General features: G+C 42.6%; 2 pseudogenes; both read right to left on the bottom strand.

Moving 5' to 3' along the window:
• Window positions 1-480: 480 nt before the first annotated feature.
• Window positions 481-21792, bottom strand: LOC123042700 (uncharacterized; annotated as a pseudogene).
• A 30-nt stretch (window positions 21793-21822) lies between these two features.
• LOC123042596 (uncharacterized) lies at window positions 21823-24035 on the bottom strand (annotated as a pseudogene).
• Between the last annotated feature and the right edge of the window lie 3738 nt (window positions 24036-27773).

Here is a 27773-nt window from a genome sequence, read left to right as displayed (position 1 = left end):
TAATGTGAGAAGAAAACCCGAAGAAATGATTATGTGTATTTTTAGCGAAGTGTGCTTGTGAACCACATATTAGCTTTGGATTGTGTAATCACGCCATGACATCATGATTCCCCAAAAAAATCAGACAGTTAGCACAGTATGGAGACCTAAATCTTGAACATTCTAAAATAATTACAAGATCCTCATTTTTCTCTATTTATACCAGAAAGTAAGAAGAACCGCAAGCAATCATCGGGAAATACCAAATCTAGGGGTTATAGAAAGTCAAAGTGTTCCCATCAGACTAGAGAACACTAATGTTCTACCTTGTTTTAATAAAAACAAATGTTCTACCTGGGAAGAAAAAATGACAGATGCAACTCACGCAGATGACCAGGCCTAGGTAATTTATAGCAGATGTCCACATGTGAAACCTTTTTCTGGGGCTTACAAGAAACACTTGCAAGTTGTTAAACCGAAAATAGTGTGTTAGAATATAGTTTAGTTAACGAACACAGAGCTGATCACTACCTTGTTCATATACTTGCAATTAGTTGTAGCCCTTTCGACCGCTGAAGTCCAAATGAAGCAAGTGCAACACTTCCAGCAATCTTTGTAGGTCTGAACACCAAAAAGTTAGCTCCTGCAATCAAAATTCTGAAACTTTAATAATTGATGGTCGCTGCTACCTCTTTTAGCACTGCGTTGGTTTTCCCCGAAGAGGAAGGGATGATGCAGCAAAGTAGCGTAAGTATTTCCGTCAGTTTTTGAGAACCAAGGTATCAATCCAGTAGGAGGCTACGCGTGAGTCCCTCGTACCTGCAAAAAACAAATAAATCCTCACAACCAACGCAAATAGGGGTTGTCAATCCCTATAGGGCCACTTACGAGAGTGAGATCTGATAGATATGATAAGATAATATTTTTGCTATTTTTATGATAAAGATGCAAAGTAAAATAAAGGCATAGTAAATAACTAAGTAGTAGGAGATTAATATGATAAAGATAGACCCGGGGGCCATAGGTTTCACTAGTGGCTTCTCTCGAGAGCATAAGTATTCTACGGTGGGTGAACAAATTACTGTTGAGCAATTGACAGAATTGAGCATAGTTATGAGAATATCTATATATGATCATGTATATAGGCATCACGTCCGAGACAAGTAGATCGACTCCTGCCTGCATCTACTACTATTACTCCACTCATCGACCGCTATCCAGCATGCATCTGGAGTATTAAGTTAAAAACAAAGTAACGCCTTAAGCAAGATGACATGATGTAGAGGGATAGATTCATGCAATATGAAGAAAACCCCATCTTGTTATCCTTGATGGCAACAATACAATACGTGTCTTGTTGCCCTTACTGTCACCGGGAAAGGACATCGCAAGATTGAACCCAAAGCTAAGCACTTCTCCCATTACAAGAAATATCAATCTAGTAGGCCAAACCAAACTGATAATTCAAAGAGACTTGCAAAGATAACCAATCATACATAAAAGAATTCAGAGAAGATTCAAATATTATTCATAGATAGACTTGATCATAAACCCACAATTCATCGGTCTCAACAAACACACCGCAAAAAGAAGATTACATCAAATAGATCTCCACAAGAGAGGGGGAGAACATTGTATTGAGATCCAAGAAGAGAGAAGAAGCCATCTCGCTACTAACTATGGACCCGTAGGTCTGAAGTAAACTACTCACACTTTATCGGAGGGGCTATGGTGTTGATGTAGAAGCCCTCCGTGATCGATGCCCCCTCCGGCGGAGCTCCGGAACAGGCCCCAAGATGGGATCTCGTGGATACAGAAAGTTACGGCGGTGGAATTAGGGTTTTGGCTCCTGTTCTGATCGTTTGGGGGTATGTGGATATATATAGGAGGAAGAAGTACGTCGGTGGAGCAACAGGGGGCCCACGAGGGTGGAGGGCGCGCCTGGGGGGCAGGCGCGCCCCCCTACCTCGTGGCCTCCTATTAGTTGGCTTGACGTAGGGTCCAAGTCTCCTGGGTTGTATTCGGTGAGAAAATCACGTTCCTTAAGGTTTCATTCCATTTGGACTCCGTTTGATATTCCTTTTCTTCGAAACCCTAAAACAGGCAAAAAATAGCAATTCTGGGTTGGGCCTCCGGTTAATAGGTTAGTCCCAAAAATAATATAAAAGTGGATAATAAAGCCCAATAATGTCCAAAACAGTAGATAATATAGCATGCAGCAATCAAAAATTATAGATATGTTGGAGACGTATCAAGCATCCCCAAGCTTAATTCCTGATCGTCCTCGAGTAGGTAAATGATAAAAATAGAATTTTTGATGCGGAGTGCTACTTGGGATAATTTTAATGTAATTCTTCTTAATTGTGGTATGAATATTCAGATCCAAAAGATTCAAGACAAAAGTTCATATTGATATAAAAATGATAATACTTCAAGCATACTAGCTAAGCAATTATGTCTTCTCAAAATAACATGGCCAAAGAAAGTTCATCCCTACAAAATCATATGGTTTAGTCATGTTTCATTTTCGTCACACAAGAATGCTATCATCATGCACAACCCCGATGACAAGCCAAGCAATTGTTTCATACTTTAGTAATCTCAAACCTATAAACTATCACGCAATATATGAGCGCGAGCCATGGACATAGCACTAAAGGTAGAATAGAATATAATGAGGGGGGTTATGTGGAGAAGACAAAAAAGGAGGAAGTCTCACATCAACGAGGCTAATCAATGGGCTATGGAGATGCCCACCGATTGATGTTAATGCAAGGAGTAGGGATTGCCATGCAACGGATGCACTAGAGCTATAAATGTATGAAAGCTCAACAAAAGAAACTAGTGGGTGTGCATCCAACTTGCTTGTTCACGAAGACCTAGGGCACTTGAGGAGGCCCATTGTTGGAATATACAAGCCAAGTTCTATAATGAAAATTTCCCACTAGTATATGAAAGTGATAACATGAGAGACTCTCTACTATGAAGATCATGGTGCTACTTTGAAGCACAAGTGTGGCAAAGGATAGTAACATTGTCCCTTCTCTCTTTTTCTCTCATTCTTGGGCCTTTTCTCTTTTTTATGGCCTTTCTCTCTTTTTTGGGCCTTCTCCTTTTTTATGGCCTTTCCTCTTTTTTTTATTCCTCACTTGGGACAATGCTCTAGAAAATGATGATCATCACACTTCTATCTATTTACAACTCAATGATTACAACTCGATACTAGAACAAAGATGACTCTATATGAATGCCTCCGGCGGTGTACCCGGATATGCAATGAACCAAGAGTGATATGTATGAAAGAATTATGAATGGTGGCTTTGCCACAAATACTATGTCAACTACATGATCATGCTAAGCAATATGACAATGATGAATGTGTCATGATGAACGGAATGATGGAAAGTTGCATGGCAATATATCTCGGAATGGCTATGGAAATACCATAATAGGTAGGTATGGTGGCTATTTTGAGGAAGATATAAGGAGGTTTATGTGTGAAAGAGCATAATATATCACGGGGTTTGGATGCACCCGCGAAGTTTGCGCCAACTCTCAATGTGAGAAAGGGCAATGCACGGTACCGAAGAGGCTAGCAAGGATGGAAGGGTGAGAGTGCGTATAATCCATGGACTCAACATTAGTCATAAAGAACTCACATACTTATTACAAAAATCTACAAGTCATCAAAAACCTTGGTACTACGCGCATGCTCCTAGGGGGATAGATTGGTAGGAAAAGATCATCGCTCGTCCCCGACCGCCACTCATAAGAAAGACAATCAAATAACACCTCATGTTTCAAATTTGTTGCATAACGTTTACCATACGTGCATGCTACGGGACTTGCAAACCTCAACACAAGTATTTCTCAATTTCACAACTACTCAACTAGCACGACTTTGATATTATTACCTCCATGTCTCAAAACAATCATCAAGCATCAAACTTCTCTTAGTATTCAACACACTCATATTAATCTTGCATACCAAGCATATTAGGATTTTAAGCAAATTACCATGCTATTAAGACTCTCAAAATAATCTAAGGGAAGCATGAGAGATCAATAGTTTCTATAAAACAAATCCACCACCGTGCTCTAAAATATATAAGTGAAGCACTAGAGCAAAATTACATAACTCAAAAGATATAACCGAAGCACATAGAGTATTCTAACAAATTCCAAATCATGTATGGCTCTCTCAAAATGTGTGTACATCAAGGATGATTGTGGTAAACTAATAAGCAAAGACTCAAATCATACAAGACGCTCCAAGCAAAACACATATCATGTGGTAAATAAAAATATAGCTCCAAGTAAAGTTACCGATAGAAGTAGACGAAAGAGGGGATGCCTTCTGGGGCATCCCCAAGCTATGGATTTTAGGTGTCCTTAGATTATCTTGGGGGTGCCATGGGCACCCCAAGCTTAGTCTCTTGCCACTCCTTGTTCCATAATCCATCAAATCGTTACCCAAAACTTGAAAACTTCGCAACACAAAACTTAAAGTAGAAAATCTCGTGAGCTCCGTTAGCAAAAGAAAACAAAAGACCACTTCAAGGTACTGTAATGAACTCATTATTTATTTATATGGGTGTTATACCTACTATATTCCAACTTCTCTATGGTTTATAAACTAATTTACTAGCCATAGATTCATCAAAATAAGCAAACAACACACGCAAAACAGAATCTATCAAAAACAGAACAGTCTGTAGTAATCTGTAGCTAGCGCAAGATCTGGAACCCCAAAAATTATAAAATAAATTGATGGAAGTGAGGAATTGATCTATTAATTATCTTCAATAAGAATTATCTAAATATCACTTTCCAAATAAAAATGACAGCAGTTCTCGTGAGCGCTAAAGTTTCTGTTTTTTACAGCAAGTTCAACAAGACTTTCCCCAAGTCTTAACAACGGTTCTACTTGGCACAAACACTAATTAAACACAAAAAACACAAACAAAACAGAGGCTAAATAATTTATTTATTACTAATCAGGAGCAAAAAGCAATGAATAAAAATAAAATTGGGTTGCCTCCCAACAAGCGCTATCGTTTAACGCCCTTAGCTAGGCATAACAAGTAAGAATAGATCTAGGTATTGCCATCTTTGGTAGGCAATCCATAAGTGGCTCTCATAATAGATTCATAAGGTAATTTAATTTTCTTTCTAGGAAAGTGTTCCATGCCTTTCCTTAATGGAAATTGGAATCTAATATTTCCTTCCTTCATATCAATAATTGCACCAATCGTTCTAAGGAAAGGTCTACCAAGATTAATAGGATATGAAGGATTGCAATCTATGTCAAGAACAATAAAATCTACGGGCACATAATTCCTATTTGAAACAATAAGAACATCATTAATTCTTCACATAGGTTTCTTAATAGTGGAATCCGCAAGGTGCTAGTTTAGAGAGCAATCATCAAAATCACGGAAACCTAACAAATCACACAAAGTCTTTGGAATCGTGGAAACACTAGCACCCAAATCACATAAAGCATAGCATTCATGATCTTTAATTTTAATTTTAATAGTTGGTTCCCACTCGTCATAAAGTTTTCTAGGGATATAAACTTCCAATTCAAGTTTTTCTTCATAAGATTGCATCAAGGTATCAACGATATGTTTAGTAAGTGCTTTATTTTGACTATAAGCGTGAGGAGAATTTAGCACGGATTGCAACAAGGAAATACAATCAATCAAAGAGCAATTTTCATAGTTAAATTCCTTGAAATCCATAATAGTGGGTTTAGCAACATCTAGGGTTTTAATTTCTTCAATCCCACTTTTATCAAATTTAGCATCAAGATCAAAAGATTCAGAATTCTTGGAACACCTTCTAGGTAAAGGTGGATCATATTCAGTCCCATCATTATCAAGATTCATATTGCTAAACAAAGATTTAATAGGGGACACATCAATAACTTTTAGAAATTCATCATTATTTTCATAGGAACTAGAAGAAAACGCTTTTATAAAGGCATCTTTCTTAGCATGCATCCTAGCGGTTCTGTCTTTGCACTTGTCAATGGAAATTCTCATGGCTTTGAGAGACTCATTGATATCATGCTTAGGTGGAATATATCTAAGTTTCAAAGAATCAACATCAAGAGCAATTCTATCAACGTTCCTAGCCAAATCATCAATCTTAAGCAATTTTTCTTCAATCATAGCATTAAAATTCTTTTGTGAAGTAATAAATTCTTTAATATTAGATTCAAAATCAGAGGGCATCTTGTTATAATTTCCATAAGAATTGTTGTAGGAATTACCATAATTATTAGAGGGATTACTAGGATAAGGCCTAGGATTGAAATTTCCTCTATACGCGTTGTTACCAAAATTGTTCCTACCAACAAAATTCACATCCATAGATTCATTATTATTCTCAATCAAAGTAGACAAGGGCATATCATTAGGATCAGAAGAAACACTCTTATTAGCAAATAATTTCATAAGTTCATCCATCTATCCACTCAAAACATTAATTTCTTCTATCGCATGCACCTTTTTATTAGTAGATCTTTCAGTATGCCATTGAGAATAATTAACCATAATACTATCTAGGATTTTAGTAGCTTCTACTAAGGTGATTTCCATAAAAGTGCCTCCCGCGGCCGAATCCAAAAGATTTCTAGAAGCAAAATTCAATCCGGCATAAAAATGTTGTATAATCATCCACAAATTTAAACCATGAGTAGGGCAATTACGTATCATTAATTTCATTCTCTCCCAAGCTTGTGCAACATGTTCATGATCAAGTTGCTTAAAGTTCATAATATCGTTTCTAAGAGAGATTATTTTAGCGGGAGGAAAATACTTAGAGTTAAAAGCATCTTTGCACTTGTTCCATGAATCAATACTATTTTTAGGCAAAGACGAAAACCAAGCTTTAGCACAATCTCTAAGCGAAAAAGGAAATAGCTTCAATTTAACAATATCATTATCCACATCTTTCTTCTTTTGCATGTCACACAAATCAACGAAGCTATTTAGATGGGTAGCGGCATCTTCACTAGGAAGGCCGGAGAACGGATCTTTCATGACAAGATTCAGCAAAGCAGTATTAATTTCACAAGATTCACCATCGGTAAGAGGAGCAATCGGAGTGCTAATAAAATCATTGTTGTTGGTATTGGTGAAGTCACACAATTTAGTATTTGTTGAGGAACATAGCAGAAATTCAAAATTTTCTACGCATCACCAAGATCAATCTATGGAGTAATCTAGCAACGAGGGGAAGGAGAGTGCATCTACATACCCTTGTAGATCGCTAAGCAGAAGCGTTCAAGTGAACGGGGTTGATGGAGTCGTACTCGTCGTGATCCAAATCACCGATGATCCTAGTGCCGAACGGACGGCACCTCCGTGTTCAACACATGTACAGCCCGGTGACGTCTCCTATGCCTTGATCCAGCAAGGGGATAAGGAGAGGTTGGGGAAGACTCCATCCAGTAGCAGCATGATGGCGTGGTGGTGGTGGAGGAGCGCGGGACTCCAGCAGGGCTTCGCCAAGCACTACGAGAGACGAGGAGGGAGAGGGGTAGGGATGCGCCAACAGGGAGAGCAAATCACATGAGTTGGGCAGCCCCAAACCTCAAGTATATATAGGGGAGGGGGAGGGGCTGCGCCCCACCTAGGGTTCCTCCCTAGGGGTGGCGGCAGCCCCCAGATCCCATTCGGGAGGTGGCCAAGGAGGAGAGAGAAGGGGGCGCACCTAGGGTGGGCCTTAGGGCCCATCTGCGCCTAGGGTTTGCCCCCTCTCCTGTTGAGGACGCCTTGGGCCTTGGTGGGAGGCGCCCCAGCCCACATAGGGGCTGGTCCCTTCCCACTTATGGCCCATGCCAGCCTCCGGGGCTGGTGGCCCCTCCCGATGGACCCCCGGACCCCTCCGGTGGTCCCGGTACACTACCGGTGATGCCCGGAACACTTCCAGTGGCCAAAACCATACTTCCTATATATCAATCTTTACCTCCGGACCATTCCGGAACTCCTCGTGACATCCGGGATCTCATCCGGGACTCCGAACAACATTCCCCTATAACCCTAGCATCATCGAACCTTAAGTGTGTAGACCCTACGGGTTTGGGAGACATGCAGACATGACCAAGATGACTCTCCGGTCAATAACCAACAGCGGGATCTGGATACCCATGTTGGCTCCCACATGTTCCACGATGATCTCATCGGATGAACCATGATGTCGAGGATTCAATCAATCTTGTATACAATTCCCTTTGTCTATCGGTACGATACTTGCCCGAGATTCAATCGTCAGTATCCCAATACCTTGTTCAATCTCGTTACCGGCAAGTCTCTTTACTCGTTCCGTAACACATCATCCTGTAATCAACTCCTTGGTCACATTGTGCACATTATGATGATGCCCTACCGAGTGGGCCCAGAGATACCTCTCCGTTTACACGGAGTGACAAATCCCAGTATTTATTCGTGCCAACCCAACAGACACTTTCAGAGATAACTGTAGTGTACCTTTATAGCCACCCAGTTACGTTTTGACGTTTGGTACACTCAAAGCACTCCTACGGTATCCGGGAGTTGCACAACCTCATGGTCTAAGGAAATGATACTTGACATTAGAAAAGCTTTAGCATACGAACTACACGATCTTGTGCTAGGCTTAGGATTTGGGTCTTGTCCATCACATCATTCTCCTAATGATGTGATCCCGTTATCAACGACATCCAATGTCCATGGTTAGGAAATCGTAACCATCTATTGATCAACGAGCTAGTCAACTAGAGGCTTACTAGGGACATGGTGTTGTCTATGTATCCACACATGTATCTGAGTTTCCTATCAATACAATTCTAGCATGGATAATAAACGATTATCATGAACAATGAAATATATATAATAATAACTAATTTATTATTGCCTCTAGGGCATATTTCCAACAGTCTCCCACTTGCACTAGAGTCAATAATCCAGTTCACATCGCCATGTGATTAACACTCACAGGTCACATCGCCATGTGACCAACATCCAAGAGTCTACTAGACTCAATGATCTAGTTCACATCACTATGTGATAAACACTCAAAGAGTTCTGGGTTTGATCATGTTATGCTTTTGAGAGAGGTTGTAGTCAACGGGTCTTGCCATATTCAGATCCCTATGCATTTCGCAAAACTTTATATCGTAGATGCTGCTACCACGTTCCACTTGGAGCTATTCCAAATTGTTGCTTCATTATACGTATCTAGTATCTCTACTCAGAGCTATCCGGATAGGTGTTAAGCTTGCATCGATGTAACTCTTTATGTCGAACTCTTTATCACCTCCATAACCGAGAAACATTTCCTTACTCCTCTAAGGATAATTTTGACCGCTATCTGGTGATCTACTCCTACATCACCTTTGTACCCTCTTGCCAGACATGTGGCAAGGCACACATCTGGTGCGGCACTCAGCATGGCATACCGTATAGAGCCTATGACAAAAGCATAGGGGACGACCTTCGTCCCTCCTCTTTCTTCTGCCGTGGTCAATCTTCGAGTCTTACTCAACTTCACACCTTACAATTCAGGTAAGAACCCTTTCTTTGACTGATCTTGAACTCCTTCAAAAACATGTCAAGGTGTGCTTTCTTTGAAAGTATCACCAGGCGTCTTGATCTATTTCTATAGATCCTGATGCCCAATGTGCAAGCAGCTTTATCCAGGTCTTCCTTTGAAAATCACTCTTCAAACAACCGTTTATGCATTCCAGAAATTCTACATCATTTCGGATCAACAATATGTCATCCACATATACTTATCAGAAATGTTGTAGTGCTCTCACTCACTTTCTTGTAAATATAAGTTTATAGCAAACATTGTATAAACCTAAAAGCTTTGATCACTCCATCAAAGCATATATTCCGACTCCGAGATGCTTGCTCTAGTCCATAGAAGGATTGCTGGAGCCAGCATACTTTTTAGCATCCTTAGGATCGACAAAACTTTGATTGTATCACATACAAATTTTCTTACGAAAACTGGTAAGAAAACTTGTTTTGACATCCATCTGTAAGATTTCATAATCAAAAAATACAGCTAATGCTAATATGATTCCGACGGACTTAAGCATCGCTACGGGTGAGAAATTCTCATCGTAGTCAACTCCTTGAACTTGTGAAAAGACTCTTTCCCGCAAGTCGAGCTTCATAGACAGTAACATTACCGCCCACGTCCGTCTTCTTCTTTAAAGATCCATTTATCTCAATGGCTTGCCGATCATCGGCCAAGTCCACCAAAGTCCATACTTTGTTCTAATATATGGATCCTATCTCGGATTTCATGGCTTCTAACCATTTGTCGGAATACGGGCCCACCATCGCTTCTCCACAGCTCGTAGGTTCATTGTTGTCTAACAACATGATATCTGAGACAGGATTACCGTACCACTTAGGAGTAGTACATATCCTTGTCGACCTACGAGGTTCGGTAGCAACTTGATCCGAAGCTTCATGATCACTATCATTAACTTCCTATTCAATAGACGTAGGCTCCACAGAAAACATCTTTCTGTGTTGCATCACTCTCTGGTTGAAGTAAAGGTTCGACAACCTCATCAAGTTCTATCTTCCTCCCACTCAATTCTTTCGAGAGAAACTCCTTCTCGAGAAAGGACCCGTTCTAGCGACAAACAATTTGCCCTCGGATCTGAGATAGAAGGTTTACCCTACTGTCACCTTTGGGTATCCTATGAAGATGTGTTTGTCCGCTTTGGGTTCGAGCTTCTCCGGCTGAAGCCTTAAGCATCGCAGCCCCAAACATTAAGAAATGACAACTTTGGTTTCTTGCCAAACCAACGTTCATACGACGTCGTTTCAAAGGACTTAGATGGTGTCCTACATAAAGTGAATGCAGCTTCCTACATAAAGTGAATGCAGCTGTCTCTAACGCATAACCTCAAAATGAAAACGGTAGATTGGTACGAGACATCATAGATCGCACCATATCTCATAGGGTTCGATTACGACGTCCGGACACACCATTACCTTGTGGTGTTCCAGGTGGCTTCAACTGTGAAACAATTCCACAATGTCTTAAGTGATTGCCAAACTCATAACTTAGAAAATCCCCTTTTTGATCAGATCGTAGGAACATGATCTTATTGTTATGATGATTCTTAACTTCACTCTGAAATCGCTTGAACTATTCAAACATTTCAGACTTGTGCTTCATTAATTAAATATACCTATATCTACTCAAATCGTCAGTGAAGATGAGAAAATAGCGATATCCACCGCACGCTTCAATTCTCGTTGGATCACACGCATCAGCATGCATGATTTCCAACAAGTCACTTGCCCGTTTCATTGTACCTGAAAACGGGGTCTTAGTCATCCTGCCCATGAGGCATGGCTCGCATGTGTCAAGCGATTCAAAATCAAGCGACTCCAAACATCCATCGATATGGAGTTTCTTCATGCATCTTACGCCAATATGACCTAAGCGGCAGTGTCACAAGAAAGTGGTACTATCATTATTAACTCTACATCTTTTGGCGTGAACATGTGTATTACTACGACCGAGATTCAATGAACCATTCACATAGGGTGCATGACCATGAAAGGTATCATTCATGTAAACAGAATAAACATTGTTCTCTAATTTAAATGAATGACCGTATTGCAATGAACATGATCTAATCATATTCATGCTCAACGTAGACACTTGATAACACTTATCTAGGTTCAATACTAATCCCGAAGGTAGATGGAGCATGCGATGGTGATCTCATCAACTTTGGAAACACTTCCAACACACATCGTCACCCCGCCCTCAGCCAGTCTCCGTTTAGTCCGTAGCTTTTGCTTTAAGTCACCAATAATAGCAACTGAACCGGTATCCAATACCGAGGTGCTACCAGGAGTACTAGTGAGGTACACATTAATAACACGTATATACTTTGTTGAAGTTGCCAGCCTTCTTATCTACCATGCATTTGGGGTAATTCCGCTACCAGTAACCGTTCCCCTTACAATAGAAGCACTTAGTCTCGGGTTTGGGTTCAAACTTGGGTTCCTTCACTAGAGCGGCAACTGGTTTGCCATCCATGAAGTTTCCCTTCTAGCCCTTGCCCTTCTTGAAACTAGTGGTCTTGTCAAACCATCAACACTTGATGCTCCTTCTTGATTTCTACCTTTTGCCGTCTTAAGCACCGTGAACAGCTCCGGGATCAACTCCATCCCTTGCATGTCATAGTTCATCACGAAGATCTAGTAGCTTAGTGATAGTGTCTAGAGAACTCTATCAATCACTATCTTATCTGGAAGTTTAACTCCCTCTTGATTTAAGTGATTGTAGCACCCAGACATTCTGAGCACATGCTCACTAGCTGAGCTATTCTCCTCCATCTTGTTGGCAAAAGAACTTGTCAGAGGTCTCACACCTCTCAACACGGGCATGAGCCTGAAATCCCAATTTCAGCTCTTGGAATATCTCATATGTTCTATGGCGTTCAAAACGTCATTGGAATCCCGATTCTAAGCCGTTAAGTATGGTGCACTAAACTATCACGTAGTCATCAGGATGTGTTTGTCAGGTGTTCACAACATCCACACACGACGTTGTAGGGGTTTGCACATCGAGCGGTGCATCAAAGACATAAGCCTTCTATGCAGCAGTGAGGACACTCCTCGGACTACGGACCTAGTCCGCATCATTACTTACAAAATCTTTCAACTTAATCTTTCTCTATGAACGTATTGAAACAGGGAGCTACAACGTGAGCTATTTATCTACAACATATTTGCGAATACAATTCAGACTATGTTCATGATAATTGAGTTCATCTAATGAACTCCCACTCAGATAGACATCCCTCTAGTCAACTAAGTGAAACATGATCCGAGTCAACTAGGCCGTGTCCGATCATCACGTGAGACGGACTAGTCAACATCGGTGAACATCTTCATGTTGATCGTATCTTCTATACGTATCATGCTCGACCTTTTGGTCTTCCGTGTTCCGAGGCCATGTCTGTACATGCTAGGCTCGTCAAGTCAACCTAAGTGTTTCGCATGTGTCCCGAGGCCATGTCTGTACATGCTAGGCTCGTCAACACCCGTTGTATTCGAACGTTAGAATCTATCACACCCGATCATCACGTGGTGCTTCAAAACAACGAACCTTCGCAACGGTGCACAGTTAGGGGGAACACTTTCTTGAAATTATTAAGAGGGATCATCTTATTTAAGCTACCGTCGTTCTAAGCAAATAAGATGTAAAACATGATAAACATCACATGCAATCAAATAGTGACATGATATGGCCAATATCATTTACTCCTTTTGATCTCCATCTTTGGGGCTCCATGATCATCGTTGTCACCGGCATGACACCATGATCTCCATCATCCTGATCACCATCATCGTGTCTTCTTGAAGTTGTCTCGTCATCTATTACTTCTACTACTATGGCTAATGCTTTAGCAATAAAGTAAAGTAATTACATGATGTTTATGTTGACACGCAGGTCATAAATAAATTAAGACAACTCCTATGGCTCCTGCCGGTTGTCATACTCATCGACATGCAAGTCGTGATTCCTATTACAAGAACATGATCAATCTCATACATCACATATATCATTCATCACATCCTTTTGGCCATATCACATCACAAGGCATATGCTGCAAAAACAAGTTAGACGTCCTCTAATTGTTGTTGCAAGTTTTTACGTGGCTGCTATAGGTTTCTAGCAAGAACATTTCTTACCTACGCCAAAACCACAACGTGAATTGCCAATTTCTATTTACCCTTCATAAGGACCCTGTTCATCGAATCCGATCCGACTAAAGTGGGAGAGACAGACACCCGCCAACCACCTTATGCAACCAGTGCATGTCAGTCAGTGGAACCGGTCTCACGTAAGCGTACGTGTAAGGTTGGTCCGGGCCACTTCATCCCACAATGCCTCTGAATCAAGATAAGACTAGTAACGGCAAGTAAATTGACAAAATCGACGCCCACAATTACTTTGTGTTCTACTCGTGCATAGAAACTACGCATAGACCTAGCTCATGATGCCACTGTTGGGGAACGTAGCAGAAATTCAAAATTTTCTACGCATCACCAAGATCAATCTATGGAGTAATCTAGCAACGAGGGGAAGGAGAGTGCATCTACATACCCTTGTAGATCGCTAAGAGGAAGCGTTCAAGTGAACGGGGTTGATGGAGTCGTACTCGTCGTGATCCAAATCACCGATGATCCTAGTGCCAAACGGACGGCACCTCCGTGTTCAACACACGTACAGACCGGTGACGTCTCCTACGCCTTGATCCAGCAAGGGGAGAAGGAGAGGTTGGGGAAGACTCCATCCAGCAGTAGCACGATGGCGTGGTGGTGGTGGAGGAGCGCGGAACTCCAGCAGGACTTCGCCAAGCACTACGAGAGACGAGGAGGGAGAGGGGTAGGGCTGCGCCAATAGGGAGAGCAAATCACATGTGTTGGGCAGCCCCAAACCTCAAGTATATATAGGGGGAGGGGAGGGGCTGCCCCCACCTAGGGTTCCCTCCCTAGGGGTGGCGGCAGCCCCCAGATCCCATCTGGGAGGCGGCCAAGGGGGAGAGAGAGGGGGGCGCACCTAGGGTGGGCCTTAGGACCCATCTGCGCCTAGGGTTTGCCCCCTCTCCTCTTGAGGACGCCTTGGGCCTTGGTGGGAGGCACCCCAGCCCACATAGGGGCTGGTCCCTTCCCACTTATGGCCCATGCCAGCCTCCGGGGCTGGTGGCCCCTACCGGTGGACCCCCAGACCCCTCCGGTGGTCCCGGTACACTACCGGTGATGCCCAGAACACTTCCGGTGGCTAAAACCATACTTCCTATATATCAATATTTACCTCCGGACCATTCCGGAACTCCTCGTGACGTCCGGGATCTCATCCGGGACTCCGAACAACATTCCCCTATAACCCTAGCGCCATCGAACCTTAAGTGTGTAGACTCTACGGGTTTGGGAGACATGCAGACATGACCGAGATGACTCTCCGGTCAATAACCAACAGCGGGATCTGGATACCCATGTTGGCTCCCACATGTTCCACGATGATCTCATCGGATGAACCATGATGTCGAGGATTCAATCAATCCCGTATACAATTCCCTTTGTCTATCGGTACGATATTTGCCCGAGATTCGGTCGTCGGTATCCCAATACCTTGTTCAATCTCGTTACCGGCAAGTCTCTTTACTTGTTCCGTAACACATCATCCTGTGATCAACTCCTTGGTCACATTGTGCACATTATGATGATGTCCTACCGAGTGGGCCCAGAGATACCTCTTCGTTTACACGGAGTGACAAATCCCAGTCTCGATTTGTGCCAACCCAACAGACACTTTCGAAGATACCTGTAGTGTACCTTTATATCCACCCAGTTACGTTGTGACGTTTCGTACACCCAAAGAACTCCTATGGTATCCGGGAGTTACACAACCTCATGGTCTAAGGAAATGATACTTGACATTAGAAAAGCTTTAGCATACGAACTACGCGATCTTGTGCTAGGCTTAGGATTGGGTCTTGTCCATCACATCATTCTCCTGATGATGTGATCCCGTTATCAACGACATCCAATGTCCATGGTCAGGAAACCGTAACCATCTATTGATCAACGAGCTAGTCAACTAGAGGCTTACTAGGGACATGGTGTTGTCTATGTATCCACACATGTATCTGAGTTTCCTATCAATACAATTCTAGCATGGATAATAAATGATTATCATGAACAATGAAATATATATAATAATAACTAATTTATTATTGCCTCTAGGGCATATTTCCAACAGTATTATCTTGAGCTATAACGACAAACAAGCAAACTAACACACAAGCAAACAAAAAAGCAAGCGGACAAAAATGGGTAAATAGAGAAAGAGAGGGGGATAGAGAGAGAGGGCAAATAAAACGGCAAGGGTGAATTGGGGGGAGAGGAAAACGAGAGGCAAATGGCAAATAATATAATGCGGGAGATAAGGGTATGTGATGGGTACTTGGTATGTTGACTTTTGCGTGGACCTCCCCGGCAACAGCGCCAGAAATCCTTCTTGCTACCTCTTTTAGCACTGCGTTGGTTTTCCCCGAAGAGGAAGGGATGATGCAGCAAAGTAGCGTAAGTATTTCCCTCAGTTTTTGAGAATCAATGTATCAATCCAGTAGGAGGCTACGCGCGAGTCCCTCATACCTGCACAAAACAAATAAATCCTCGCAACCAACACAAATAGGGGTTGCCAATCCCTATAGGGCCACTTACGAGAGTGAGATCTGATAGATATGATAAGATAATATTTTTGGTATTTTTATGATAAAGATGCAAAGTAAAATAAAGGCAAAGTAAATAGCAAAGTAAATAACTAAGTAGTAGGAGATTAATATGATAAAGATAGACCGGGGAGCCATAGGTTTCACTAGTGGCTTCTCTCGAGAGCATAAGTATTCTACGGTGGGTGAACAAATTACTGTTGAGCAATTGACAGAATTGAGCATAGTTATGAGAATATCTAGGTATGATCATGTATATAGGCATCACGTCCGAGACAAGTAGACCGACTCCTGCCTGCATCTACTACTATTACTCCACTCATCGACCGCTATCCAGCATGCATCTAGAGTATTAAGTTAAAAACAAAGTAACGCCTTAAGCAAGATGACATGATGTAGAGGGATAGACTCATGCAATATGAAGAAAACCCCATCTTGTTATCCTCAATGGCAACAATACAATACGTGCCTTGCTGCCCTTACTGTCACCGGGAAAGGACACCGCAAGATTGAACCCAAAGCTAAGCACTTCTCCCATTGCAAGAAAGATCAATCTAGTAGGCCAAACCAAACTGATAATTCAAACAGACTTGCAAAGATAACCAATCATACATAAAAGAATTCAGAGAAGATTCAAATATTATTCATAGATAGACTTGATCATAAACCGACAATTCATCGGTCTCAACAAACACACTGCAAAAAGAAGATTACATTGAATAGATCTCCACAAGAGAGGGGGAGAACATGGTATTGAGATCCAAAAAGAGAGAAGAAGCCATCTAGCTACTAACTATTGACCCGTAGGTCTGAAGTAAACTACTCACATTTCATCGGAGGGGCTATGGTGTTGATGTAGAAGCCCTCCGTGATCGATGCCCCCTCCGGCAGAGCTCCGGAACAGGCCCCAAGATGGGATCTCGTGGATATAGAAAGTTACGGCGGTGAATTAGGGTTTAGGCTCCTGTTCTGATCATTTGGGGGTACATGGATATATATAGGAGGAAGAAGTACGTCGATGGTGCAACAGGGGGCCCACGAGGGTGGAGGGCGCGCCTGGGGGGGCAGGCACGCCACCCTACCTCGTGGCCTCCTATTAGTTGGCTTGACGTAGGGTCCAAGTCTCCTGAGTTGTATTCAGCGAGAAAATCACGTTCCCAAAGGTTTGATTCCGTTTGGACTCCGTTTATATTCCTTTTCTTCAAAACCCTAAAACATGCAAAAAAAATAGCAATTCTAGGCTGAGCCTCCGGTTAATAGGTTAGTCCCAAAAATAATATAAAAGTGGATAATAAAGCCCAATAATTTCCAAAATAGTAGATAATATAGCATGGAGCAATCAAAAATTATAGATACGTTGGAGACGTATCAGCCGCCAAAATCTACACATTGATCCATGGATACTAAAAGTGAGATATGATTTAACACATTGGTCAATGAATACTAAAAAGGAGGATCTGATTTAATTTTCACACTTAGTTGTGCTCAGGACGAGGTTCGATGGGAGAATGCGAGCATGGAGGGTGTGTCATGATCATTGAATTTGCAAAGGAAGTAGCCAATAAACGAGCAAGCAGTAACAGCTTGCATCCTCCATTTCGAGGTGCTAAGCACCAAAAGCTCCATCATTTTTATTGTCCTAGCCTCAAACGCAGACATTGCCTCAATTGCATGTCAAGCAGAAACCGTTGATTATTTGAGACAAAACTGAAAGACAGAACCTCTCAACGATGTATACGGAGGTCTGTCATGAGAATCGATGCATCACTCACCGACCTGCAGGTCCACGGGGAGTGGCACATAGGTTTCCTCTATCTTTGAAGCGAGACAGAAGTAAGCGATTGCCAAGAGTTGTGTCACACAAGCAAGCCATGAGAAACCAATTTCTCCATGATACCGACAACTTTATGGGATTTTAGCAGGGTTGCTTTAGTTGCTACTGAGATGATGGACTTACATGAAGGGGATAGACGCAGAGGAACCTATGAAGGTAGTTGACAGACAAGATCGCAGTCAACGACTCGAAATTGAAATGCTCACTGACCTATGAGCAAAGAATTTGCAGATTTAATCAACTATCGTGGCAGCATATAACATTATCCGCTCATTTAGTGAGTTACCTCCATGGCCCCATCGTAGCATCTTAACACTCGCCCCTAGAAGACACCATTGCATTTAAAGGTTAGCATGTGATGGCAGGGAAATGGCTTAGTTAACGATAACACAGAGTTGATCACTACCTTGTTTATATACTTGCAATTAGTTGTAGACCTTTCGACCACCGAAGTCCAAATGAAACAAGTGCAACACTTCTAGCAATCTCTGAAGGTTTGAACACCAAAAAGTCAGCTCCTGCAATCGAAATATTGAAACTTTAATAATTGATGGCCGCGAAAATCACATTGATCCATGGATACTAATAGTGAGATATGATTTAACACATTGGTCGATGAATACTAAAAAGGGGGATCTGATTTAACTTTCACACTTAGCTGTTGTCAGGATGAGGTTCGATGGGAGAATGCGAGCATGGAGGGTGTGTCATGATCATTTAATTTGCAAAGGAAGTAGCCAATAAATGAGCAAGCAGTAATAGCTTGCATCCTCCATTTCAAGGTGCTGAGCACCAAAAGCTCCATCATTTTTATTGTCCTTGCATCAAATGGAGACTCTGCCTCAATCGCGTGTCAAGGAGAAACCGTCGATTATTTGAGACAAAACAGAAAGACAGAACCTCTCAACGATGTATACGGAGGTCTGTCATGAGAATCGATGCATCACTCACTGACCTGCAGGTCCACAGGGCATGGCACATAGGTCTCCTCCATCTTTGAAGCGAGATAGAAGTAAGCGACTGCCAAGAGCTATGTCACACAAGCAAGCCATGAGAAACCAATTTATCCATGATTCCAACAACTTTATGGGATTTTAGCAGGGTTGCTTTAGTTGCTACTAAGACGATAGACTTACATGAAGAGGATAGATGGATAGGAACCTATGAAGGTAGTTGACAGACAAGATCTCAGTCAATGGCGCAAAATTGAAACGCTCACTAACCTATGAGCAAAGAATTTGCAGATTTAATCAGCTATCATGGCAGCATATAACATCATCCGCTCATTTAGTCAGTTACCTCCACGGCTCCATCGTAGCATCTTAACACTCGCTCCTAGAAGACACCATTGCATTTAAAGGTTACCATGTGATGGCGGGCAAATGGTTTAGTTAACGATAACTCAGAGCTGATCACTACCTTGTTTATATACTTGTAATTAGTTGTAGCCCTTTCGACCACTGAAGTACAAATGAAGCAAGTGCAACACTTCCAGCAATCTCTGAAGGTCTGAACACCAAAAAGTCAGCTCCTGCAATCGAAATTCTGAAACTTTAATAATTGATGGCCGCCAAAATCTACACATTGATCCATGGATACTAAAAGTGATATGTGATTTATTGGTCAATGAATACTAAAAAGGAGGATCTGATTTAACTTTCACACTTAGTTGTGCTCAGGATGAGGTTCAATGGGAGAATGCGAGCATGGAGGGTGTGTCATGATCATTTAATTTGCAAAGTAAGTAGCCAATACATGAGCAAGCAGTAACAACTTGCATCCTCCATTTCAAGCTGCTGAGCACCAAAAGCTCCATCGTTTTATTGACCTTGCCTCAAATGTAGACTTTGCCTCAATCGCATGTCAAGCAAAAACCGACGATTATTTGAGACAAAACTCAAAGACAGAACCTCTCAACGATGTATACGGAGGTCTATCATGAGAATCGATGCATCACTCACCGACCTGCAGGTCCATGGGGAGTGGCACATAGGTCCCCTCCATCCTTGAAGCAAGACCGAAATAAGCGACTACAAAGAGTTGTGTCACACAAGCAAGCCATGAGAAACTAATTTCTCCATGATTCCAACAACTTTATGGGATTTTAGCATGGTTGCTTTAGTTGCTACTGAGATGATAGACTTACACGAAGGGGGTAGACGGAGAGGAACCTATGAAGGTAGTTGACACACAAGATCGCAGTCAACAGCGCGAAATTGAAATGCTCACTGACCTATGAGCAAATAATTTGCAGATTTAATCAGCTATCATGGCAGCATATAACAGTATCCGCTCATTTAGTGAGTTACCTCCATGGCTCCATCGTAGCATCTTAACACTCGCTCCTAGAAGACACCATTGCATTTAAAGGTTACCATGTGATGGCGGGCAAATGGTTTAGTTAACGATAACACAGAGCTGATCACTACCTTGTTTATATACTTGCAATTAGTTGTAGCCCTTTCGACCACTGAAGTCCAAATGAAGCAAGTGCAACACTTCCAGCCTCTGTTGGAAAAGGCAGTGCCTAGGAGGCGCTTAGGCACGCCTAGGCGCTAGGCAACGGCCAAACGCCTCGCCTAGGGCATAAATGGCAGTCTAGGCAGTGCATGCAACAATTTTTTTACCCAAGCGAGAAATCGTGCCATATTGCACTAAAATGCCAAACCTCACATATTCAAATGGTAGTAGCTGGTAGTTAACTTATTTATCTGCACTAAATTAACATCAGTAAACATATAATAACCACAAATACACCCTAATAGTAGAATATATATTACCGCCTAGGCTGCACCTAGGGCGCTTAAGCACCGCCTAGGCACTAGGCGAAGGTCAACCGCCTCGCTTACGCTTACTGCTTTTTCCAACCTGGTTCCAGCAATATCTGAAGGTCTGAACACCAAAAAGTCAGCTGCCATCGAAATTCTGAAACTTTAATAATTGATGGCCGCCAAAATCTACACATTGATCCATGGATACTAAAAGTGAGATGTTATTTAACACAATGGTTAATGAATACTAAAAAGGAGGATCTGATTTAACTTTCACACTTAGCTGTGCTCAGAATGAGGTTCAATAGGAGAATGCGAGCATGGAGGGTGTGTCATGATCAATTAATTTGCAAAGGAAGTAGCCAATAAACGAGCATGCAGTAATAGCTTGCATCCTCCATTTCAAGCTGCTGAGCACCAAAAGCTCCATTGTTTTATTGACCATGCCTCAAATGCAGACTTTGACTCAATCGCATGTCAAGCAAAAACCGATGATTATCTGAGACAAAACTAAAAGATAGAACCTCTCAACGATGTATACGGAGGTCTGTCATGAGAATCGATGCATCACTCACGGACCTGCAGGTCCACAGGGAGTGGCACATAGGTCTCCTCCATCTTTCAAGTGAGACAGAAGTAAGCGACTGCCAAGAGCTGTGTCACACAAGCAAGCCATGAGAAACCAATTTCTCCATGATTCCAACAACTTTATCGGATTTTAGCAGGGTTGCTTTAGTTGCTATTGAGATGATAGACTTACATGAAGGGGATAGACGGAGAGGAACCTATGAAGGTAGTTGACAGACAAGATCGCAGTCAACGGCGCAGAATTGAAATGCTCGCTGACCTATGAGCAAAGAATTTGCACATTTAATCAGCTATCATGGCAGCATATAACATTATCCGCTCATTTAGTGAGTTACCTCCATGGCTCCATCGTAGCATCTTAACACTCGCTCCTAGAAGACACCATTGCATTTAAAGGTTACCATGTGATGGCGGGCAAATGGTTTAGTTAACGATAACTCAGAGCTGATCACTACCTTGTTTATATACTTGCAATTAGTTGTATCCCTTTTGACCACTGAAGTCCAAATGAAGCAAGTGCAACACTTCCAGCAATCTCTGAAGGTCTAAACACCAAAAAGTTAGCTCCTGCAATCAAAATTCTGAAACTTTAATAATTTATGGGCGCCAAAATCTACACATTGATCCATGGATACTAAAAGTGAGATATGATTTAACACATTGGTCAATGAATACTAAAAAGGAGGATCTGATTTAATTTTCACACTTAGCTATGCTCAGGACAAGGTTCGATGGGAGAATGCGAGCATGGAGGGTGTGTCATGATCATTGAATTTGCAAAGGAAGTAGCCAATAAACGAGCAAGCAGTAATAGCTTGCATCCTCCATTTCAAGGTGCTAAGCACCAAAAGCTCCATCATTTTTATTGTCCTAGCCTCAAACGCAGACATTGCCTCAATAGCATGTCAAGCAGAAACCGTTGATTATTTGAGACAAAACTAAAAGACAGAACCTCTCAACGATGTATACGGAGGTCTATCATGAGAATCGATGCATCACTCACTGACCTGCAGGTCCACGGGGAGTGGCACATAGGTCTCCTCCATCTTTCAAGCGAGACAGGAGTAAGCGACTGCCAAGAGTTGTGTCACACAAGCAAGCCATGAGAAACCAATTTCTCCATGATTCCAACAACTTTATGGGATTTTAGCAAGGTTGCTTTAGTTGCTATTGAGATGGTAGACTTACATGAAGGCGATAGACGGAGAGGAACCTAGGAACGTAGTTGACAGACAAGATCGCAGTCAACGGCGCGAAATTTAAATGCTCACTGACCTATGAGCAAAGAATTTGCAGATTGAATCAGCTATAATGGTAGCATATAACCTTATCCGCTCATTTAGTGAGTTACCTCCATGGCTCCATCCTAGCATCTTAACACTCGCTCCTAGAAGACACCATTGCATTTAAAGGTTACCATGTGATGGCAGACAAATGGTTCAGTTAACGATAACACAGAGATGATTACTAGCTTGTTTATATACTTGCAATTAGGCGTAGCCCTTTCGACCACTGAAGTCCAAATGAAGCAAGTGCAACACTTCCAGCAATCTCTGAAGGTCTAAACACCAAAAAGTCAGCTCTTGAAATTGAAATTATGAAACTTTAATAATTGATGGCCGCCAAAATCTACACATTGATCCATGGATACTAAAAGTGAGATATGATTTAACACATTGGTCGATGAATACTAAAAAGGGGGATCCGATTTAACTTTCACACTTAGTTGTGCTTAGGATGAGGTTCGACGGGAGAATGCGAGCATGGAGGGTGTGTCATGATCATTGAATTTGCAAAGGAAGTAGACAATAAATGAGCAAGCAGTAACAGCTTGCATCCTCTATTTCAAGGTGCTGAGCACCAAAAGCACCATCATTTTCCTTATCCTTGCCTCAAACACAGACTTAGCCTCAATCGTGTGACAAGCAAAAACCGTTGATTATTTGAGACAAAACTGAAAGACAGAACCTCTCGACGATGTATATGGAGGTCTGTCATGAGAATGGATGCATCACTAACCGACCTGCAGGTCCATGGGAAGTGGCACATAGGTATCCTCCATCTTTCAAGCGAGACAGAAGTAAGCGACTGCCAAGAGCTGTGTCACACAAGCAAGCCATGAGAAACCAATTTCTTCATGATTCCAAATACTTGATGGGATTTTAGCAGGGTTGCTTTAGTTGCTACTGAGATGATAGACTTACATGAAGGGGGTAGACGGAGAGGAGCCTATGAAGGTAGTTGAAAGACAAGATCGTAGTCAACGGCGCGAAGTTGAAATGCTCACTGACCTATGAGCAAAGAATTTGCAGATTTAATCAGCTATCATGGCAACATATAACAGGACAGTATCATTGAGCAGCAATCGAATTAGAAATCGACACGAAAATGGATTAAAAGGGCATCTTTACACGGCCCATCACATCTCAGTACCACGCTAGAAAGGAACGACTCAGATGAAATCAAGATGTGAGGGCTGACCTTCCAAATCCTATCTATGCGTCCCTCCTCATGGTTGCCAAATACAAGGCCCCGAGCCTTGCCGCGGCATCTGGGGGTACCCGTCCACGGGCAACGCAGTCATCGGACTACACAGGATGGTCCACCAGGAACCCATCCATCGGTTTGGGGGAATCGAGAAAGAGAGGAAGGAAGCGGCAGGCGGGTGGCTGGTTGGGTGTTTCGTTTGGTGGGAAGGAGAGAGCGGAAGGCAGCAGCGGGCGGGGCGGCAGGTTGGGCGGCGGCTCCTGAAGGGGATCGGCGTTTGCAAAGGGATCCGCGATGGCAAGGGGTTCGACGGCGAAGGGATCGGTGGCGGCGAATGGAGATAGCGCAGGGATCACGGGCACTCTGGAGGCCTCGATCCTTAATGCAAGCGTGCTAGCAAGGGGTTCAACGACGGCCAAGGGATCGGCGGCGGCAAACGCAGATAGCGCAGGGAGGCCTCGATCCTGGGCGGCGACGAAGGGATGTCCTCTGGCAGGGTTCTCGCTCGAGGGCACTCCTCGCTCGGTCGTGCGTGCCAGTTGTGGAACTTTTTTCGTTGGTTTTTTCATAGGGTTTTTTCATTCGATTTTCTGGCGTGCGAGGGAACTACGTGGAGGCATCGCTCCCTACTAACGTGCTTTTAGTTGGTTTTTTGGGGGAACTGGGACTCTGGGAGGGGGGAGGAGAGAGGAAAATAAACTAGGTGAAGGGTGGAAGGTGGGATGAAAAATAACCGTGGAACAGACACTACCAACTGCTCCATCTCTACTCCTAATGGAGCAGTTGGTAGTCTCGCTTCCAGGTTTTTTTGTCCCATCTTCCATGGTTTTTTTTGGTACCTCGTCCCACCTCACACTGAGCCGTCACGAACCGAAAAAACCGCGTACCGAAGCTCCCACCCGCCCCACGCACTTCAGGGCCTAACCTCCGATCACACCCAAGACAATCCAGCGAAAAAAACCTACGAAAATTAAGCAGTGAAAAAAACCTAATGGAGGAGTTGGTAGTCCAGTACGGTTTATTTTCAACACTTTCCTAATGACAAAAGATCACGGATCTAACTTTCCTACCTTAGCCAAATCAACAAATCTCTCTTGTTAATGCAATTTGCTTTAGGAAACAAATAATAGATTCTTTCCTACCTTAGCCAAATCAACGGATCTCTCTCATTAATGCAATTTGCTTTAGCAAACAAATAATAGATTCTGTCCTACCTTAGCCAAATCAACGGATCTCTCTCATTAATGCAATTTTCTTTAGGAAACAAATAATAGATTCTTTCCTACCTTAACCAAATCAACGGATCTCTCCCATTAATGCAATTTTATTTATCAAACAAATAATAGATTCTTTCCTAACTTAACCAAATCAACGGATCTCTCTCATTAATGTAATTTGCTTTAGGAAACAAATAATAGATTTTCAGGAAACAAATAATCTTTAATCTCTAATCTCTATCTCTAATCTCTAATTCTCTAATAATAATAATAATAATAATAATAATAATAATAATAGTAATAATAATAATAATACCTAAAAGAAACGCAGCGTTCCGTTTCCCGTCTTACTTCGTCGAGCCTCCCTCCCGTGCGTTGTTGGTTTTCCCTGCGTACGTTTCACCCCAAACGTGATTCGTTCTTCTTAATTACGTGGTCCCACCCCCATGCGATCCGGCGAAAGAACCAGCAAAACCGTCGTAACCACGCACGCAACAAAAAATCCACGCAAGCCGTGTCTCCTCCCTGTTCAAACCCTAGCCGCCCCTTCCCAGTTGACGCCGCTAGCGAGTAGCGTGTAGCACAGGCACCAGTGCGGCCCTTCCGCGGTCCCCCTTGACCTCGCAATGAAACAGCTCGTCGGCATCGACGACGAGCCGGTGCGTCCGGTGTTAATTCCTGTGGATGGGTCAAGCAGGACAGGGGCGGTGGATCCGGGACATGGCCATGAAGTCTGCTTCGATGCGCGCCCAGTATTGTCTCAAGTGCATGGGGTCGATCCTGGACGGCGGGCGATGGATCAAGGACGTACATAGCATCTTTCACATACGCAAACGGCTGACTACTCAACCTCCTCTCGGCGGTGGCAGCGACCAGGTCTGGTTAGCTACCATTTATCTTTAATACATGCCATGAAAGGCGATCAAGAGGAGTAATCATAAGCAGCGAGGTGTTCCAGGGCTACGAGCGCCAGTACTACGACTCTGCGTCTGCGAGGTCTTCGCCAAGATCGCCACCCTCTCTTCTTGTGCCTATATCTTTCAATGCAAGACTACACGAGGACTATGGTCTATGGGATATCAAGCTCCTTCAAATAATCTGCACCAGTTCTTCTGGAGAATAATGTGTATGCATGGTCTACAGTGGAGTTTACAAGATAGATTCACTTACTCAAAGATTCAGCCTAACATTTTCCATAAGGATTATGTATGTTATACCAACTCTCAGTAATCTCTATTACTAATGTCTTAGTTGGTAGTCTCGCCTCACTCCACCTCATCCCACCACTCCTATCTTTCGCCCACCTTTGACATCATCACATCACATCATTGGGTTGGCCCATTAACGTGTATGTGAACGCAATCCTCCCATCGCCTGCCCTCCTCGTGATAATCCCGACGTCCTCGCGCTGCCGTCCTCTTCTCCCTGATCTCCTCTACCAGCGTGCCTTCCTTGCGATCCTCCCAACGTGTCCTCGCGTCGCCGTCCTCTTCTCCCCAAACTCCTCTACCAGAGGGACTCCTCTATGACCCAGGCGGAGCGAACATTGTACACAGGTTTTTTTGGCTTTCACCGGTTCGTTCTCTACCCCTCCTCCATGACTCCCTCGCCATCGATTTTTTTCGACGTCTAAATGCAATCCCTCCGTGGGGAAGTATGGTGTGAAGGAGAGAGGCCGCGATGGCGAAGGTGAGGTGGACGTCATCCCGTTTTAAAGGAGAGGGCTCCAGCGAGAAATGTCTCACTACGGTGAAAACCGAGCGGAAGGGGAGGGTCCGACAGGAAAACATAAGGGTGTGTCATGGGGTGGAGTTTTTATGTTGAGTATGCGTGTTGGAGATAACAGAGTTCATAGTTTAGAAATTTTTCTCTCCAATATGGTCTGGATTTGTGGGAGCCTGGACTGTCGCATTGTTATATTTTTCATACAGTGTATCATAAAGTGTATCATACATTTAGTGAAAACAAAACCCCTTTATTATATACAGTATAGCCCTTCAATATGGCCATGTTTATGCTACACTAGATCGCGGGAACCTGCCGTCGACCTTGAGGTTGGTGTATGAGAGAGAAATAAGCTTCAATATCAATAATTTGTCTGATTCATTTATATACAGTATAGCACGTAGCAACGCACGGGCGTTTTACTAGTTAGAGTAGAAGATAACCATCAACATCACAAATCTTGTGCCTAATCTTGCATCTTTATGCTATTCAGTATAACTGTAACAACAAAGTACTGCTTTGCCTTACCAAATGAGCTACGCAATACTACATCTCAAAACCATCAACATCACAAATCTTGTGCCTAATCTTGCATCTTTATGCTATTTAGTATAACTGTAATAACAAAGTACTGCTTTGCCTTACCAAATGAGCTGCGCAATAGTACATCTCAAAATTGACGCGAGGAGACTGACACAACAATTGTAGCCTTATCAACTCTAGATCCCAACAATACTATGGTATTGCATTATTATAAAGTATTAATTTTTTTCGAAAAGGTATTATAAAGTATTAATATGAAAACCTTTTCTTGTGAATGGAAATTTACATTTATTATTAAGTGATACATTCACGGCTCTGAATGTATTTGCAGAACCGGTATTATAAAGTAA

This window comes from Triticum aestivum, chromosome 1A (assembly GCF_018294505.1).
Source record: "Triticum aestivum cultivar Chinese Spring chromosome 1A, IWGSC CS RefSeq v2.1, whole genome shotgun sequence".
NCBI lineage: Eukaryota > Viridiplantae > Streptophyta > Magnoliopsida > Poales > Poaceae > Triticum > Triticum aestivum.
Note: the sequence above shows the minus strand (reverse complement) of the source record. Positions and strands in the feature narration are given on the sequence as shown.